This window comes from Grampus griseus (genome assembly GCF_964374135.1).
Source record: "Grampus griseus genome assembly, chromosome: 1".
Classification (NCBI taxonomy): Eukaryota; Metazoa; Chordata; class Mammalia; order Artiodactyla; family Delphinidae; genus Grampus; species Grampus griseus.
Window position 1 is genome coordinate 79,275,180 of NC_139017.1, and position 19,180 is coordinate 79,294,359.

Below are 19,180 nucleotides of genomic sequence, written 5' to 3' on the forward strand. Positions count from 1 at the left end.
TTATAGCAAAATGTTTTCCTTGGTAGATCCATATACACGTACCCACACATATATACACCCACAACTATACATAAACACACCCAGATAACCCCACGCAGAGGAAATGTGAAGGAGACTCCTCTCTACAAAGTTGTCCATCTCAAACCAAAAGTTCTTTTTAAAAAAATGCTCCTTTTTAAAAAAATGAAGTAGAGTTGATTTATAATATTGTGTTACAGGTATACAACAGAGTGATTCAGTTATATATATATTTTCAGATCCTTCTCCATTATAGGTTATTACAAGATATTTAATATAGTTCCTTGTGCTGTACAGTAAATCTTCGTTGTTTATCTGTCTTCTATATAGTAGTGTGTATCTGTTAATCCCATATTCCTAACCATAAGTTTGTTTTCTATGTCTATGAGTCTGTTTCTGTTTTGTAAATAAATTCATTTGTATTATATGAGTCCACATATAAGTGATATCATATAGTATTTCTCTTTTTTCCATCTGACCTACTTCACTTAGTATGATATTCTCTAGGTTCATCCATGTTGCTGCAGATGGCATTATTTCATTCTTTTTATGGCTGAGTAATATTCCATGGTGCACGTATGTGTGTGTATGTGTGTGTATGTATGTGTATATATATATGTATATATATACACATACACACACACATATATATACACACACTACATCTTTATCCATTCATCTGTCGGTGGACATATTTAGGTTGCTTCCATGTCTTGGCTATTGTAAATAGTGCTGCTATGAACATTGGGGTGCATGTACCTTTTCTAGTTAGAGCTTTCATCTTTTCCAGATATATGCCCAGGAGTAGGATTGCTGGATCATATGGTAACTATTTTTAGTTTTTTAAGGAACCTCTATACTGTTTTCCATAGTGGCTGTACCAGTTTACATTCCCACCAACAGTGTAGGAGGGTTCCCTTTTCTCCACACCCTCTCCAGCATTTATTATTTGTAGACTTTTTGATGATGGCTATTCTGACTGGTATGAGGTGATACCTCGTTGTGGTTTTAATTGGCATTACTCCAATAAATAGCAATGTTGAACATCTTTTTTCATGTGCCTATTGGCCATCTATTTGTCTTCTTTGGAGAAATGCCTATTTAGGTCATCTGCCCATTTTTTGATTGGGTTGTTTGTTTTTTTGATATTGAGTTGTATGAGCTGTTTGTATATTTTGGAAATTAACCCTTTGTCAGTCGCATCAGTTGTAAATATTTCCTTCCAATCCATTGGTGTCTTTTCATTTTGTTTATGGTTTCCTTTGCTGTGCAAAAGCTTTTAAGTTTGAGTAGGTCCCATTAGTTTATTTTTGTTTGACCTTTTTTTAAAATATAAACATTTAGATCTTTGAGGTTGACTGTTTCACCACATTATGCCAAGTTTAATATGCATAAATGTTATTGATAATTTTACAAATGCGTATTCTTGCTGTGTGTACAGCAGGAATTCTCAGTGGTTAATGGAGTGATGGGCTTTCAAAAGACTAAGGATCACCTGAAAACATGTGTACATACATTTTTCCTGGTAGAGGATACATAATTTTGATCAGATGTACAAAGGAAACTTTAAGAGACTTTTAACTGCTTTAAGAAGTATCTAATTGAGTATTTTGTTTATTAAGAGAAACCTCAGACAAACCTCTAATTTGTCATTGCTGATAATGCCTGTGGCATTTTATACCATGAAATTCACAGTAGCTAGTAGAAGTTCGTCAGTAAAATTAAAGTCTCTTCACCAGCTACACACATTAAGTGTCAACATGCATAGAGACTGCTCTTTGAGAAGCTCAACACATTGGTAAGATATTGATATTTAAATAATCACTTTACAAGCTAGAAAAAGGAAAGAACGATAGTGGAAAGTTGAGTGGCCAAGCAGTGGCTGGGCTTGTACATTTTAAAGATTGCAGCACGCAGCCCCCCAGAGTATGAAAGGAGAACTGACTGTGCCTTCCAATTAGAACAGAATTAACCTCAGCAGTGTGACTTTTGTTTTGGAAGGGGATTTGGGACATCCCTGGTTTACGGGACAAAATTGTATGCCAGGTGGTCCTAGTTAGGTGAGAGACTTTACATAAAAATAACCCTTCTTTGGCTTTATTCAACACAGTAAAACCACTAAGACGTTTTCCCATATGAAGTATTTCTGTAGGCACATTCAAAATGTTAATCCCCATTTTTATATGCACTTTTCATGACTCCTAAGAAGTTTACCAGGTTGCGAAATTTGCAAAAACTGGTCCCTCGACAAACTCATGGGATGCTTTTTACCATAACAGGTTTGTTTTGTTTTCATGTGAGTCCAAAGTACTTTCATAACATCTCTCACTATGGCATCACGAATAGGATCAAATATTGTTATCCTAACCTTACAAATGAAGGCAAGGGTCTCACAGTGACTTTTAAAGGCTCTCAAATTCTGAGTTATTACTATACCTTCGTTTGCCTGGGGTGAACAATCTAGAATTTTATCCACGCTGAAAATTCTTTGTAATACAAATTTCTATTAATGAAAGTAAATAATAAGTTTTATGCTACGAATACAAAATCATACAATACATATTATACATATAGATGTATATGTGAATATATCTGTGATACAATACTCGACCTTCAGTGCAGTCATCTGAGGTCCTGAGCATTTCTGAAGTGTCTGCAGAATCTTCACTGAAAGATAAAAGCCATGATCAGAAGAGCTTAACTTTCACAGAGCTTAGTGGAGTGAAAAAATTCAGACTGGATTTGAATTCTGACGTCATCTTTATTATTTCTGTGACCTCGAGAAAAGTTATTTAGTCTCTCTCAGCTTTATCTGTTTCCTTACTGTGTTTTTATGAGGACTAAGGGAGACATCTTTTGATTGCTCTTACTCAATTAGATTATTCAATTAATCCTTTTCCCAGCATGCCTCAGAGTAGCATTCACCTACATCCTGGCCATTTAAACTAGAAATATATATTGATACTTTCTTTTCTATTTCAAATGCCAATATCTATACGAGTATATATGGGTATTTTAGGCACAGCAGAAAGAATGAAACTACAGCTTTTGTCCATGTCCTATACCACATTGGTAAAAGTGTCAGGAAACAGTACATATGATTAATGCTGCTGAAATAGGCAGGAAATTATTCAGGTGGATTCAATCAACTCAGCCAAACATCTAGGTAGCTTATTAAAATTTAGACGAAAGTCTGCAGGCACTTAATACATAACGATGACTCTAGGCCTAAATTAAGAGTGCTGCCCACCCCCATGCACACCAGCCCCTACAACTTACTGCCTAGAAGCAGCCACTCTTCTTACAGCTGAGTTATTGACGTGTTTTTCAGCATTTTTTCCCTCTCTGAAAGTAAGACACATGACCTTTCTAAGCCCTAACCCAAAGCCCTTACTGAGATGCTGTGCCCTTGAGTTTGTCCTTGAGGTTGTCTCTTACCAAAGAAAAGCAATGTGAAATTGACATGCTGTGCTGCTGCACTCAGCTAGACCCTCAGACCTGTGAGCTCTTCCACACTGACCAGGATGTTGAAGAAAAAGAGTCACAACGTGGAATTAATGCGGCTGGAAAATGATAGTTTTCCAGACAAAGGATCCCGCATCTGGCTCACTGCAGTGAAACTACACCTTGGATATTTAAAGCAGTCATTTGAGATAACACAAGTTAAAGTGCTTTTTCAAAGTTAAACTTATTGTGGTTACCATTATTGCAGCAATAGGTATGGTCTCTTCCTTTCCCACTCTATAGGATCACTTCACCTAGGTTTAGGAGAGGCAGGTCTCCTCTCCTGCCCAACTCCAGCCTGAAATGCCCTTAGTTACCACAAAGGGGTTCACTGCTTTTAAAATGAGTTCAGAAAGAAGGCTTAAAGTGGCAGTAAAACCTCTGTCTCAAGTCCCATTTCTGTGATTTACCTGCCATAGGGCCTTAATAATAATAATAAAACAACCTGTCTGTAGAAAGCACCTGCCATTCAAAGAGGAACAAATAAGTCTGTGGCAGAGAGGGCTTTTGAGAATTCCAGAGGACTGAAGATGTTAACTAGAAAATTAAATACAAGAATAATAGTAACAACAATAATGGACACGCCCAGAGCAGATCTAATGACACAGCTACTGTGGATTCTGTGTAGCAACAGAGTCTGTGTGAGAAGGTAATCACAGCCTGGTGCTCTGGGAAAATGCAATAGAGTTCTAGCCCCAGTTCTTGCATTTTTTATTAGCTAGGTGCTCTTAGGCAAGTTATTAGAACACCCTAGGACTCTATTCACACTAGTTCAGGGTTTCCCAGAGTGTGTTTCTTGGAGCATATTCTATAAGTTCTGCTCCCCTACCCCCACTTGCTCCCCTACCCCCACTTGCTCCCCTACCCCCACTTTGCTCCCCTACTCCCACTTACTTTGCTCCCCCACCCCCACTTACTTTGCTCTCCTAGACCCCTACTCCCACTTACTTTGCTTCCCAACCCCCACTTATTTTGATCTCCTAGCCCCCTAGCCACACTTACTTAGCTCTCCTACCCCGTACCCCCACTTACTTTGCTCCCCCACCCCCACTTACTTTGCTCCCCCACCCCCACTTTGCTTCCCCACCCCCACTTACTTTGCTCCCCAACACCCACTTACATTGCTCTCCTAGCCCCCTACCTCCACTTACTTTGCTCTCGTAGCCCCTTACCCCCATTTATTTGCTCGCCCACCCCCACATGTTTTGCTCCCCTACCCCCACTTACTTTGCTCCCCCACGCCCACTTACTTTTCTCCCCCACCCAAACTTACTTTGCTCTCCTGGCCACCTACTCCCACTTAACTTTGCTCCCCCACCAACACTTACATTGCTCCCCCACCCCCACTTAATTTGATATCAGAGCCCCCTACCCACACTTACTTTGCTCTCCTAGCCCAGTACCCCCACGTACTTTGCACCCCCACCCCACTTACTTGCTCACCCACCCCCACTTACTTTGCTCCTCCAACCCCACTTACTTTACTCCCCCACCCCCACTTACTTTGCTACCCCACCCCCACTTACTTTGCTCCCCCACACCCACTTACTTTACTCCCCCACACCCACTTACTTTGCTTTCCTAGCCCCCTATTCCGACTTACTTTGCTCCCCCATCCCCACTTATTTCGCTCCCCTACCCTCACTTACTTTGCTTCTCTAGCCCCCTATTCCCACTTTTGTTGCGCCCCCACCCCCACTTACTTTGCTCTCCTAGCACCCTACTCTCACTAACTTTGCTCCCCTACCCCCACTTACATTGCTCTCCTAGCCCCCTAAAGCCACTTACTTTGTTCTCTTAGCCATCTACCCCTACTTACTTTGCTCTGTCAACACCACTTATTTTTCTCCCCTACCCTCACTTACTTTGATCTCCTAGCCCCCTACTCCCATGTATTTTGCTCCCCCACCCCCACTTACTTTGCTCATCCACCTCCACTTACTTTGCCCCCCCACCCCCACTTACTTTGCTCTCCTAGCCCCCTACCCCCACTTACTATGCTCTCCTAGGACCCTACCCCCTGTTAATTTGCTCTCCTAGCCCCCTTCTCCCACTTACTTTGCTCCCCCACCCCCACTTTCTTTGCTCCCCTAACCCCAATTACTTTGCTCTCCTAGCCCCCTACTGCCACTTACTTGGCTCTCCTATCCCCCTATTCCTACTTTCTTTCCTCCCCCACCCCCACTTACTTTCCTCCCCAACCCCACTTACTTTGCTACCCCACCCCCACTTACTTTGATCCCCCACTCCACTTATTTTGCTCCCCCACCCCCACTTACTTTGCTTTCCTAGCCCCCTACTCCCACTTACTTTGCTTCCCTACTCCCACTTACTTTGCTCTCCTAACCGCCTACCCTCACTTAATTTGCTCTCCCACCCCCACTTACTTTGCTCCCCTACCCTCACTTACTTTGGTCTCCTAGTCCCTACTCCCACTTACTTTACTCCCCTATCCCCACTTACTGTGCTCTCCTAGCCCCCTACCCCCACTTTGCTCTTTTAGCCCCCTACTCCCAATTACTTTGCTCTCCTACCTCAACTTACTTTGCTCTCCTATCCCCCTACTCCCACTTACTTTGCTCCCCCAACACCACTTATTTTTCTCCCCTACCCTCACTTACTTTGCTACCCCACCCTACTTACTTTGCTCTCCTAGCCCCCTACTCCCACATACTTTACTCCACCACCCCCATTTACTTTGCTCCCCCACCCCTACTAAATTTGGTTCACTACTCTCACTTACTTTGCTCTCCTAGCCCCCTACTCCTACTTACTTTTCTCCCCTAACCCGACTTACTTTTCTCTCCTATCACCCTACCCCCACTTACCTTGCTTCTCCACCCCCACTTACTTTGCTGTCCTAACCCCTTCTCCCACTTACTTTGCTCCCCTAGCCCCACTTACTTTGCTCACCTAGCCCCCTACCTCCACTTACTTTCCTCTCCTAGCCCCCTACTCCCATTTACTTTGCTCCCCCACCACCACTAACTTTGCTTCCCTACCCTCACTTAATTTGCTCTTCTAGGCCCCTACTCCCACTTACTTTGCTCCCCCACACCCACTTTCTTTGCTTTCTCACCCCCACTTACTTTGGGCTCCCACCACACTTACTATGCTCTCCTAGCCCCCTACCTCCACTTACTTTGCTCTCCTATCCCCCTATTCCCACTTACTTTGCTCCCCCACCCCCACTTACTTTACTCCCCCACCCCCACTTATTTTGATCCCCCAACCCCACTTGCTTTGCTCTCCTAGCCCCCTACTCCCACTTACTTTGCTCTCCTAACCACCTACCCTCACTTAATTGCTCTCCTAGCCCCTACCCCCACTTACTTTTCTCCCCTACTCCCACTTACTGTGCACTCCTAGCCCCGACCCCACTGACTTTGCGCCCCCACACCACTTATTTTGCTCCCTTACCCTCACTTACTTTGCTCCCCTACCCCCACTTACTTTGCTCTTTTAGCCCCCTACTCCCATTTACTTTGCTCTACTACCTCCACTTACTTTACTCTCCTATCCTCCTACTCCCACTTACTTTTTTCCCCTACCTCCACTTAGTTTGCTCTCCTAGCCCCCTACTGCCACTTACTTTGATCCCCCACCCCCACTTTCTTTGCTTCGGCACCCCCACTTACTTTGCTCCCCCACCCCCACTTACTTTGCTACCACACCCCACTTACTTTGATCCCCCACCCCCACTTACTTTGCTCCCCTACCCCCAATTACTTTGCTCTCCTAGCCCCCACCTCCACTTAATTTGCTCTCCCATCCCCCTATTCCCACTTACTTAGCTCCCCCACCCTCACTTACTTTGCTCCCCCAGCCCCACTTACTTTGCTCCCCCACCCCCACTTATTTTGATCCCCCCACCCCCACTTACTTTGCTCTCCTAACCACCTACCCTCACTTACTTTCTCTCCCACCCCTGCTTACTTTGCTCCCCTACCCTCACTTACTTTGCTCTCCTAGGCCCTACTCCCACTTACTTTGCTCCCCAACCCCCACTTACTGTGCTCCTAGCTCCCTACCGCCACTTACTTTGCTCCCCCAGCCCCACTTATTTTGCTCCACTACCCTCACTTACTTTGCTCCCCTAGTCCCCTACTTCCGCTTACTTTGCTCCCCTACCCCCACTTAGTTTACTCTTTTAGCCCACTACTCCCAATTACTTTGCTCTCGTACCTCCACTTACTTTGTTCTCCTATCCCCCTATTCCCACTTACTTTGCTCCCCCACTGCCACTTACTTTGCTCCCCCACCCCAACTTAATTTGCTCCCCAACCCCCACTTACTTTGCTCCCCCACCCCCACTTACTTTGCTCCACCACCCCCTTTCTTTGCTCCCCCCACCCCAACTTAATTTGCTCCCCAACCCCCACTTACTTTGCTCCCCCACCCCCACTTATTTTCTCCCCCACCCCCATTTACTTTGCCCTCCTTGCCCCCTACTCCCACGTACTTTGCTCCCCCACCACTTATTTTGCTCCGCTACCCTCACTTACTTTGCTCTCCTAGCCCCTACTCCCACTTACTTTTCTCCCCAACCCCCAACTTACTGTGCTCTCCTAGCCCCCTACCCCCACTTACTTTGCTCCCCCACTCCCACTTAATTTGCTCCCCCACCCCCACTTACTTTGCACCCCCACCCCCACTTACTTTGCTCTCCTAGCCCCCTACTCCCACTTACATTTCTCCCCCACCCCCACTTACTTTGCTCCCCCACCCCCTTACTTTGCTCCCTGTCACCCACTTATTTTTCTCCCCCATCCCCACTTAATTTGCTCCCCCACCCCCACTTTGCTCCCTCACACCCACTTACTTTGCTCCCCCACCCCAAGTTAATTTGCTCCCCCAGCCCAACTTTCTTTGCACCCCACCCCCTCTTACTTTGCTCTCCTAGGCCCTACTCCCACATACTTTGCTCCCCCACCCCCACTTACTTTGCTCCCACACCCCCCTAACTTTGCTCCCCTACCCTCACTTACTTTGCTCTCCTCGCCCCTGACTCACACTTACTTTTCTCCCCTACCCCGACTTACTTTGCTCTCCTAGCCCCCTACCCCCACTTACTTTGCTCCCCTACCTCCACTTTGCTCTAGTACACTCACTTACTTTGCTCTCCTAGCTCCCTACTCCCATTTACTTTTCTCCCCTACCCCCACTTTGCTCTCCTAGCCCCCTACTCTCACTTACTTTGCTCCCCCAGCCCCACTTTCTTTGCTTCCGCACCCCCACTTACTTTGCCCCCTATCCCCACTTACTTTGCTCCCCCACCCCCACTTACTTTGCTCCCACACCCCCACTTACTTTGCTCTCTTAGCCCTCTACTCCCACTTACTTTGCTCCCCTACCCCCACTTACTTTGCTCTCCTAGCCCCCTACCCCCACTTACTTTGCTCACCCACCTCCACTTATTTTGCTCACCTACCCTCACTTACGTTGCTCTCCTAGCCCCCTACTCCCACTTACTTTGCTCTCCCACCCCTACTTACTTTGCCACCCCTACTTAACTTTGCTCCCCCAGCGCACTTACTTTGCTCCCCCACCCCCCACTTACTTTGCTCTTTTACTCCCCCTTACTTTTCCCCTAACCCCCTAGTCCCACTTACTTTGCTCCCCTACCCCCTGTACCCCCACTTACTTTGGTCTCCTACCCCCACTTACTTTGCTCTCCTCCCGCTACTTACTTTGCTCTCCTCCCGCCACTTACTTTGCTCTCCTACCCCCACTTACTTTGCTCCCCTACCCCCACTTACTCTGCTCTCCTACCTGGGCTTACTTTGCTCTCCTACTGCCCCTTACTTTGCTCCCCTACTCCCAGTTACTTTGCTCTCCTACCCCCACTTACTTTGCTCCCCCAACCCCACTTACTTTGCTCCCCCACCCCCACTTACTTTGCTCCCCCACCCCCACTTACTTTTCTCCCCTACCCCCACTTACTTTGCTCCCCCACCCCCACTTACTTTGCCCTGCCACTCCCCCTTACTTTGCTCCCCTACCCCCACTTACTTTGCTCCCCTAACCCCACTTACTCCCACCTTCACAAAATGAGCAATCTGCAGTGAAATCCATTCAAAGACAGACTTTATTGAAGAAATTTGCCTTGTAAACATCCAAGAGGGATATTTATTGTTCAACATTTTCTAAAATTATTTTCCCACCCTAGTATTTTCTGAACAGGAAAGTAAAAAGTAGTTAACCAGCAGCATACCAATATCTGAAGTGACGCTTTTTAAACTGGGTTTATTGTAGCATTATTGGGTTGCCAGATATACTGAAAGCAGAAAATGCGCAGTTTCAGCTGACTACATTAGTTATTTTCTCCTTGGTTAATAGCAAGTTCTATTTCTCCAAGCTGCCTTTTGGCTTCAGAGGGCTTCCTGAGTCATTCACCAATTGTCTGGGTTAAAAATAGGACCGTGTCATGTGGGCGGGATCACCAACAGCAACATGACCTTATTTAACATTACAGGCTTGCCTCAGAAGCTTCTTTCTCCTAGATTTCTTTGAATAGTCCACCAAGATCTAGATATTAATCCGGGTGGTACATATATGTCATTTTCAAGTAAGGCAGGAAAAGACCTTCCAAAAGAGAAAACAAGCAAACAAAAACAAAAAAACAAAAAATGTTTGAAAAACCTCTCCTGATACAAGTCCTATAGAAAATGGTGAAGGGAAGAAATAGGGTTGTCTGGGGAATTTTTTCATGTTAATTCGTTTTTTTGTTTTGTTTTGTTTTTAAACTCGAAGGAGTTTGTATAACAAAAACCAAGTGCCATTGTTTCAAAAAATAGTGTGGTGGTGCCTGAGGGATGGAGGAAGGCGGCTTGTACTCGGCTGGCTTATCTAGATTCCTGCCTCAATTTTCCTACTGGCTCATTGGGTGACTGTGATCCAATCACCTACTTTAGTGTGTGTTTGTTAATATGTATATATTTTAATTTTAAAGTATGAAAGTACCACAAATAACCTGTAAATTTTAGGAAAGAGAAGAAAGAATAACTCATAATATCACCATATAAACACTGGCGGTACTTTTGTGCACAGGCCTCCAGTCTGTTATAAATATGCTTCTTATTTATGTAGTTGTAATTCTAAAGTATATAAAAAATTTTCATTTAACTTATTTCATTTATATTATAAGTTTTTCCCATGATGGGACCAAACTTCACATCAATTTTTAATAGCCATGTAAAATTTTATCAATTTATTTACTTTTCCTTTATTGCAGGACTTTTAGTTACTTCAAATTTATCAATTACTCTGCAATAAACATCTTTGTGCAGTTATCTTTTATTTTCAAATTTCAGATAATTTTTAAGATACATTCACAGGCATGAAATCACTGAGTCAAATGAAATGAACTATTTAGGGGTCTTGATATAAAATACTGAACTGCTCTTCAGAATGGTTGGGTCATTGTGATCTCATCACAGTGTTAATAGCCTTAGATCTTAACATTAAAAAAATGTTTTTACTATCTTAAAAGTATCTTTATTTTCATTTGCATTTCTTTAATTACCAATAAGGACATACTGACTTTAGAAATCAGACTGTAATCCTCTTACTGAAAAAAAAATGCAGTTCTCTGATAATACCTGCTTTCTCCTTAACACTATTTTAATAATTTGCAAGTTGTTAGACTCAGTGCTCTAACCCTCAGGTCAAAGTCAGGCCTCAAGTTACAGGGCAATCAATCAAGGAAAGTGCCACTCTAGGCTTCCAGCCCTGCCCCCTGCCAGAACAGAAGCAGAAATTGCTCTTTTCAGAGATTGCCCTGAGATCCCAGCTAGGCATTATGCAGCTAATGTTGAGTGTCTCTCTCTCTACCCTTGTTACAACACTTAAGTTCTACGTGCTAAATATTCATGGGACACCTAATTGGGGCTAGGTAATGTGATAGGTCCTATAGATTCAAAAATGAATGAGAAACAGGCTTGCTGAGCAAGTTTAAACCTAGCACAGTGGTTCTGGAACCTGGCTGATCATAGAATCATCTGGGCAACTTTCAGAAAAAGAAGATTCCTGGATTCACCTCAGACCTACCAGATCAGAGGTTTCAGGCTTCTGTATTTCCAGTAAGCCACCTGAAGTAAGCCAGGCTCAGTTACCGTGGCCTAGAGTCTGCTTCTTGGTAATATTCTCAGGATGACAAAGTTATAAAGCAATAATATAAATAAGCAGTTGTCTGTGGGGAGATATGTGAAGTGAAGAAGGGGAATCCTAACCCTGGGGGAATGAGTGACCCCATCAGAACAAAGAGCAAACTGCACAGAGCCTATCAACTCTTACCTTCAAAAACAGTCCTTTCAAGCCAAAGGTGATATTTATTTTGCTGTAGTAAAAGGAGCCCTTTTGGCTGGATTATTAGAATTGCCTGCCTTTAATTTCTTCCCTCCCCCTACAATCCAGCCTCCATGTCACTAGAGTAATCCCTTAAAACACAGACATGCTCCCCATTGTCAACCAAATAACGCCCCCCACCTTCTTAACATGACAATCTAGGTCCTTTATCAGCTCTCCCAGACTACCTTTCTGTCTCACAGTGATGAAATCAGTTGGAATATTATTGGGTAAGTTTTCATTTCCAAACTGTGCACCCTACATTCCAGCCCCTCAGTTCAACTCTCAGTTTCTAAAGGTGCCCAGTGTGCCCTCATCACCTTGCACACCGCTGATAATGCATCCTTGCTACCTGGAATGCCCCCTCCCCATATCTAGTCCAGCTCAAATCTTATCTCTCTCCGAAGTCAAGTACCTCTATACAATACCCCCTTTAATTTGACCTGCCACTGTTAGCTATCATTTATTGAGTATTTGCTCTGTGCTATGTACTCTACTAGAAGTTTACACATACAGTTTCACAAATATACCATAAGTTAGGTACGCCCATTTGTCAGATAAGGCAAATAAAGCTCAGAAAAATTAAATACAGTATGTAAGTTAGGTAATAAGGGACAGAGCATGGAACCAAAACCAAATCTAATAACAAAGCCTAAAGTATAATATTTCCTCTTTGACACCTCAACCCCCTCAGACCTCCCATTGCTTGTTATTTCTTTGAGAATCATCACTTTTTGCCTGTGTTACAGCTAATTCTAAATGACTTGGGCTCTGTCTCTGGGGAGCAGTTTCTCAAGGGTAGGGATCCTAACAGGTGATTAGTGCTTAGTATTCCCTAGAATGCTTAAGCTGTGTATTTCAGTAAATTCTTAGTGAATGTGTATAAAAACCAAATGAAAATAGTTGTAGTCTCACTGATGAATTTTTGCTATGAAATAGACTAATTTTCTGTAGAATCTCATTATTGTATATCTAGTTGTTAGACTGACTCAGACATTCTAGATATATTTGCCCTTAAAATATACGAAGCCAGAGGGCAAAGTTTGACACCAGGCAGCTCGCAAGCGGTTGTTAGTCTTATCCCTTAACATTATAAACTCACAGGATTAGCACTTAAAATGTCATGCATTTAAAGCACTTTAATACTTTTTAAAAAGAGGCCTTGGCTATGATACCACATATGTTATGGTTAATAAATAGGAAAATAACTATGTAAATATTCACACGTGAATATTATCTGCTATGAACACTGGAATGAAACTTAATAAAATAAATCATGTTCTCTCTCCTAAATTAAGGACCCATATGTCATCCTCTGTACGTCAAATGTGCCTTGAAGGTGCAAGAAGATAGAATCCCGGGGCATTTCAGAGTCATCTCATTCTCAAAGTGGCCCCTTATTCTGTATTCTCCATAGTGTAATGCTTTCCAATGCTTTAAAATTTTGTGTCGTGTGTCTCTGAACCATAAACATTACTTTGCTTTTGTAAGAAAGTGACTAAGAGGGTCTGTTTTTTAAAAATCCAGTTCTCAGAGTCAAAGAAAATTCCATCATTTCTTATGAAGGGAATACTGTTGGGGCCAAGAAGGGGTTAACCCTGAGTCATTCTCCTCCAACCTCTTCTCTCAGCCTTACAGATACCATACAGCTGTTGAAAAGTGTCTGTCAACAAAACTATTACTGTCTTTCCTGGGATCAACACTATATCCTGGACCCTCAAGGTCAGCAGAGCTGCCTTCAGAGCGAGGAGAGGCGACAAGCAGAAAGCTTGCAAAACCAGTGAAATCCCAGGCGACACTGGCAGGTGGAGGACTTTCCCCAACTGCTGCGAATTCTAGAGGGAAAGGTAGGGCTCAAAGTGTAGAGGCTGTCCAACAAGGTAAAGACATATTTCCACCCTGAAACCTTTTCTGGAACAGCCTTAAGTCCTTCATCTCCCTTTCTCCCTTCTCACCCCACCTCATGCTTCCATTCACCGTCAGGAAAAAGAGTTGTTGCAAGGAGCAAATGACTAGGCATAATATAATAAAAATATTGGCTAATGGTTAAAAAGCAGCTACTATATATCTGCTGCTATGTTAGGCCCTTTCTGTATATCACCTTCATGAAAAAGACAAAAATACCCGGCAAGGTAGAATCTGTCATTTTACAGGTGAGGAATCAAGTTAGGAGAGGTTAAGTAACTCACTTAAAGTTGTTGAACTAGTAGATGGTGGAGTCAGAGTTTGAACCAAATTTGAACTTTAAGTCTGTGCATTTAATGAACGAGTGTGCTTCCTGCCTTCCTTTAATTCTCTTCCACTGAAGGAGGAGAGACTGTCCTAGAGAGGATCTAACACAGGCAACCCCAGTCTCCCGGGACTTCTCATGTGACAGATTTATATTGCCAGAAAGTCATCATCAAGAGTCATGGTATGACTGCTGGTGGAGTATAAATTATACAATCTTTCTGAAAGGCAGTCTCTCGATAGTCACCGAAATCCTGAAAAATGTGACACACTCTGACTTCACAGTTTAAATTAAATAAATAAGCATATTCACAAAAATGTAGGCAGAGGTATTCATTGATGCTATCTATAATATCAGAAATTAGGGGAAAAAACCCTTCTGGTAAAAATCAGAATCTTGGTTAAATTATGAAATACATTGGAATACTATAGATCCATGAAAAACAAAATTATGGAATAAATAGATTGACATGGAAATACATTCATGATTAAAATATTTACAAATAGCATTTAAATATGATTCTATTTAAATGCATATATGTATATTACATATTTATATTAAAACTAGATACCAAGCTAATAGCAAAAACTGGCTGGGTGTAGAATTTATGACTATAGAATCATAAAATCTTGTGGTTGGAAGGACTCTTAGAAGTGTTTTATTCCAGAAGTGCCTATCCCAACATGCCTGACAGATAATACCCAGCATCTGATCCTGGGCTTCTACTGTCAGGGAGCTCATTAACACCTCCTTTACCCAATTTCAGTGAATCTTTGTACAGCATGTGTAGTTTAAAAACTCTTCTGTCTGCACAGCACAGACCTATGTCAAATTGCTTTAGTAGAAACAGGAGGGGGCAAATTTGATCGTTAGAAGTGATTCATTGCTATGAAGCTATTTTCTTCCATAAATTTCTCTTCAGGGGAAATATGTTATGTAAATCCAACTAAGTAAAGCTTATAAAATAATTTGAGCTTTTGCCAATCACCAGCAATAACAGCTCCAACATCTGTAAGCAGCATCAGAATCTGTAACTAGTTCTGATAAGTGCCTCCAAAAGGTTTTATTTGTATATGTTAGTGGTACTTCTGGAAAATTCTGCCAGTGAAAGCCAGGCTCCACAGGAAAAACAGAATGCAAAAATGAGAAACTTACTGTATTGTATGTAAAACCAAGAGCTAAGCTAGGTCCTCAGGGTATGCTTGAATGTTCTTGAATTTCCTAACTTTTCGCGGCTTGCATTCTGTGCATCAGCAAACTCTGTAGCAGTGTTAGCCGAAGTCAAGAGGTTTTTCTGAAACTGGACATGCATGTGATGAGACAGAGAATTATTTAATTTGGAATACCAAGTTAGCCATAGAAAGAGTGAGAGTGTATGTGTGCGTGTGTGTGTGTGTGTTGGAGAGCGTTGGTACATGTAATTCATTCACTTATCCATTTATTCATCCATCCATCTCTGTGCCAGGCATTTAAATAGATGCTAAGCAATAGGGCACAAGACCAACAGTTCCTTACTGCATGGAGGTTCCAATATAGCCCAATAACTGCTATGATAGCAAAGACCCAAAGGATGGAATGATACATCAGGGAGAAAAAAGGAGGATATGAGTATTCCAGGAAGAGGGAAGAGTATATGTAAAGAATCAGCAACCTGAAGTAACAGTTGAATAGCTAGAAGTTTAGTCTTGCTGCAGAGAGAAACTAGCCAGCTAAGCAAAGATCAGATCATGAAATTTCTTTTAGGGCGAGCTTGATGTCTGGATTTTATGTTCAAGCAAGGAGAATTACCTGGCAAAACAGTGCTTATAGCATAGTGGTTAAGAGCCTCAATTTTATTTTATTTTATTTTATTTTTTTAATATGTAACCATTGCTTTAAATTACTCAATGTTGTACCCCGGTAATGCACAGTTGAAGAGCTTCAATTTTAAAATTGATTCCTGGGTTTGAAAACTATCTCCAGCTTTACTCTTACCTTGAACCACGTGAAACTGCCAATATTCAAGTACTCTTGACTTCAAAGTGGCAGTTTCATAGGGTTCAACGTAATAAAAAATAGAAGAATCAGTTCTTATCTCTGAAGTATTCAGCTGAAGCCTGCTGAGGTCTCATTCATTACTACAGGGAGTGAGACAGCCCATCAGGGGTCTTGCCAGAGGCCCCTCAGGTCTGCTGACTCCTGTGAGAAATGACACCTGCCTTAGCTGGCAGCACAGGGCAGGCCATGCCCAAGGGAAGCACCAGTCTTCAGCTTGCACTCAGTGTCCTCAAGCCCAGCTCCCCTACAGGGCCTGGCCCTGCTTCTCCTTTCCCTGGTTTTGGTCAGAAAATGTATCATCTGAGGGCCGGCTGCTTGCATCATCCCTCAGCTATCTGAGGATGCGGGAGGGATTCCTGGCAAACCAGGCGCTGTGCACATGCAGTCGTCTCTTTCTCTTTCTCCTGCTCATTTGCTCCCTTTCTTTGGCTCAGGAATCTGCCTCCTCTGGTAAGGCAGGGATGAGCTTTCTGAATTGTGTTTATTTGTTGGCACTCGGGTGTGAAAGCGCTCCCCGTCAACTGCATATTAATCTTGTCAGCAGTTTGTATCTGTTTTCCTCTGCCTCTCTCCCCTGGCCTAATTTATGGCTTTCCTTTGCCTTGCTTCCTATTGTCACAGTGACAGGGAGTGCTCTGTTACGGGTGCTCAGGCCTCGGACAGGAGGAAGGCCTGTCCTTATAAGATGAGCTACAGAGTGACACAAAATCCTGCAATTTGTGTGGCAGGGATAAATTTAGACCAGGCCTTCCCTCATTTAATGATGTCCTACCACATGCTCCATGCTGTGCTTAGTGTAGTCGGCAAAGAGAAGAACTAGGAAAACTGGTCCCTGGCCTCTAGTGGAAAGGCACGTGGGGTGGCAGGCAGACAGTGCGGCCAGCATGTATATTTTCATTGCTCAGATAGTGATAGCAGACTTGAGAATTCAGACAAAAATGTGTTTAAATCCCAGTTCAGACACTTTCCTTTTGTGTGACTATCTGTGTGTCCATTTGTAATGAACATGTTAATTATCCTTCTTTAAACCTCAGTTTCCTCATCTCTAAAATCAGTGAAATAATATCTACTCCGTAGAGCAGTTATGTGATTTACATGATAGAGTGAGCCTTAGCTCCCATTATAATGGCAATACTAAGCGTTCAACTTATGACATATATTTTTATGTATTATTACTTAAAAGGAGAAGGGAGGAAGAGGAAGAAGAAATTCATGAAATGGTGAACTTACACGATTAGGTTAGAGTTCTAATAACATTGTTTTTGAAGCCCTGCCAGTTAACCTTGAGCCTTATGTTAGTATTGAGTTTCTTATATAATTAGATCCTTAGTAACAAACTGTGTGTTTGAAATCTCGATAAACCTAAAGCTGGTCCATCTCGTCCTGGCACTGCCCCTGGAATAAGGCCAGGGCTCAAATATTTAGTGTGTCTAAATCCTCAGGTGCTGTCTTTGAAGACTGTATATCCTGAACTGTAGTTTCTTTATACTGTTAAGTGGCTAAAACAAGCTGTCATGTGCTAAATCTCATTCCATGCGTGAATCATTGCTGCTCTTATCATCAAGATCAACCCACGGCCATTTTTCTAGTCCTCTTCTATGGCAGAGTTCATAGTCACAGCCCTGAATTAGACTCAGCCTGACACGCTGAGTGCTTTGGTTTTATTGCGGAAAGTGTCACCCAATGTGGTACAGAATAAAACCTCACCACACAGCCTTTCCCTCAATGGGACCCAAGATCCTTCCAGAAAACTGGTGTTGCATTTTCCCCCCCACCCCCAGGTAGCAATTCCAAGCTGAGGTTTATGATTCCTCTGTGGAATTTTCCCTTACCTCAGTGTTTTTGTGAAATTCTTAGAGACCGTAGAAATTCTGATACTCCTTGAATTCTGACACTTCTTAATTTAAAAAGTTAAAAAAAAAAAGTTAAAAGCAAACCCAATAGATCCTCTTCCACATTTGTGTACAGTGGTGGACAGACAGAATGAGACAGACAGCTAAGCTGGGCATAGCATGCCTCCCTCTCTGGCAGGTCTCAGTTCAGATGTATTTTGGTCAAGGAAGGCTTCGCTGACCAAATTTGTCCCCCTGAGCACCCTCTGGTTTCCTGATCATATCAGTTACCACACTATATCTTAATTCCTCGTTTGTCTCTTTCTCACAATGGCAGCAGGGACCATGCTTGTTGTGTTCATTATTTCCTGCTGTTCCCTAGCATGGTGCCTCGCTTTAGGTGTATATTTTTTGAAGAAAGGAAGAGGGAGAAAAGGATGCAGTATTGCTGGATCCACAGTGATCTGGCCTAGATAAACACAAAGCCAACTTCTTCAAATTCTGGACTGGAATGCTAACACCAAGTGATGGTTCCTTGTGTGTCAGAGAAGCAGTGGCATCAAAGGGTCTGAGCGTGGGCTCTGCTGGACATGAAGTGAAGGACTTTTGAAGTTTGTTTGTTGTACCTTTAGCATTAATCTTAGGTTGCTCCTAACTTACATATGAGCTTTTCTGTTGTCCTGAGACTAGAAGTCTCATTTTACTTTCTAGCCAAAATTTTAGTCTCAAAAATTACTATTATTTTTTGATCCAGTTTCCACTTGTGGCTAGGACTCAGTTATGACAGAGACAAGTAAGAACTAAGATAGATCATTTTTTGGATGTGTTGGATAGAAACATTTGAGAAATAAAACAGTGCCCGGGAAATAGGTGCAATTTAGAAACACTCAGACTCAAAAGTACATCTATATCTCTCTCTCACTCATATGCGCGCGCGCACGCGCACACACACACACACACACACACACACACACACACACACACAAAGTGGCAAATTAGAAGCTGAAAGGCATCACAGGAAGGAGAGAGGCAGACATCTAGTTTCAAATTTACTAATTTTGTGCCTCTGGCAAGTTACTTGATCATACTGTGTCTCAATTCATCATCTATAAAATTGGGGTAATAATGCCTATCCGATAGGATTGTGGAGAAGATTAAAAATAATATCTGTAAAGCTCCTCACACATAGTAGGCACTCAATAAAAGACAATGA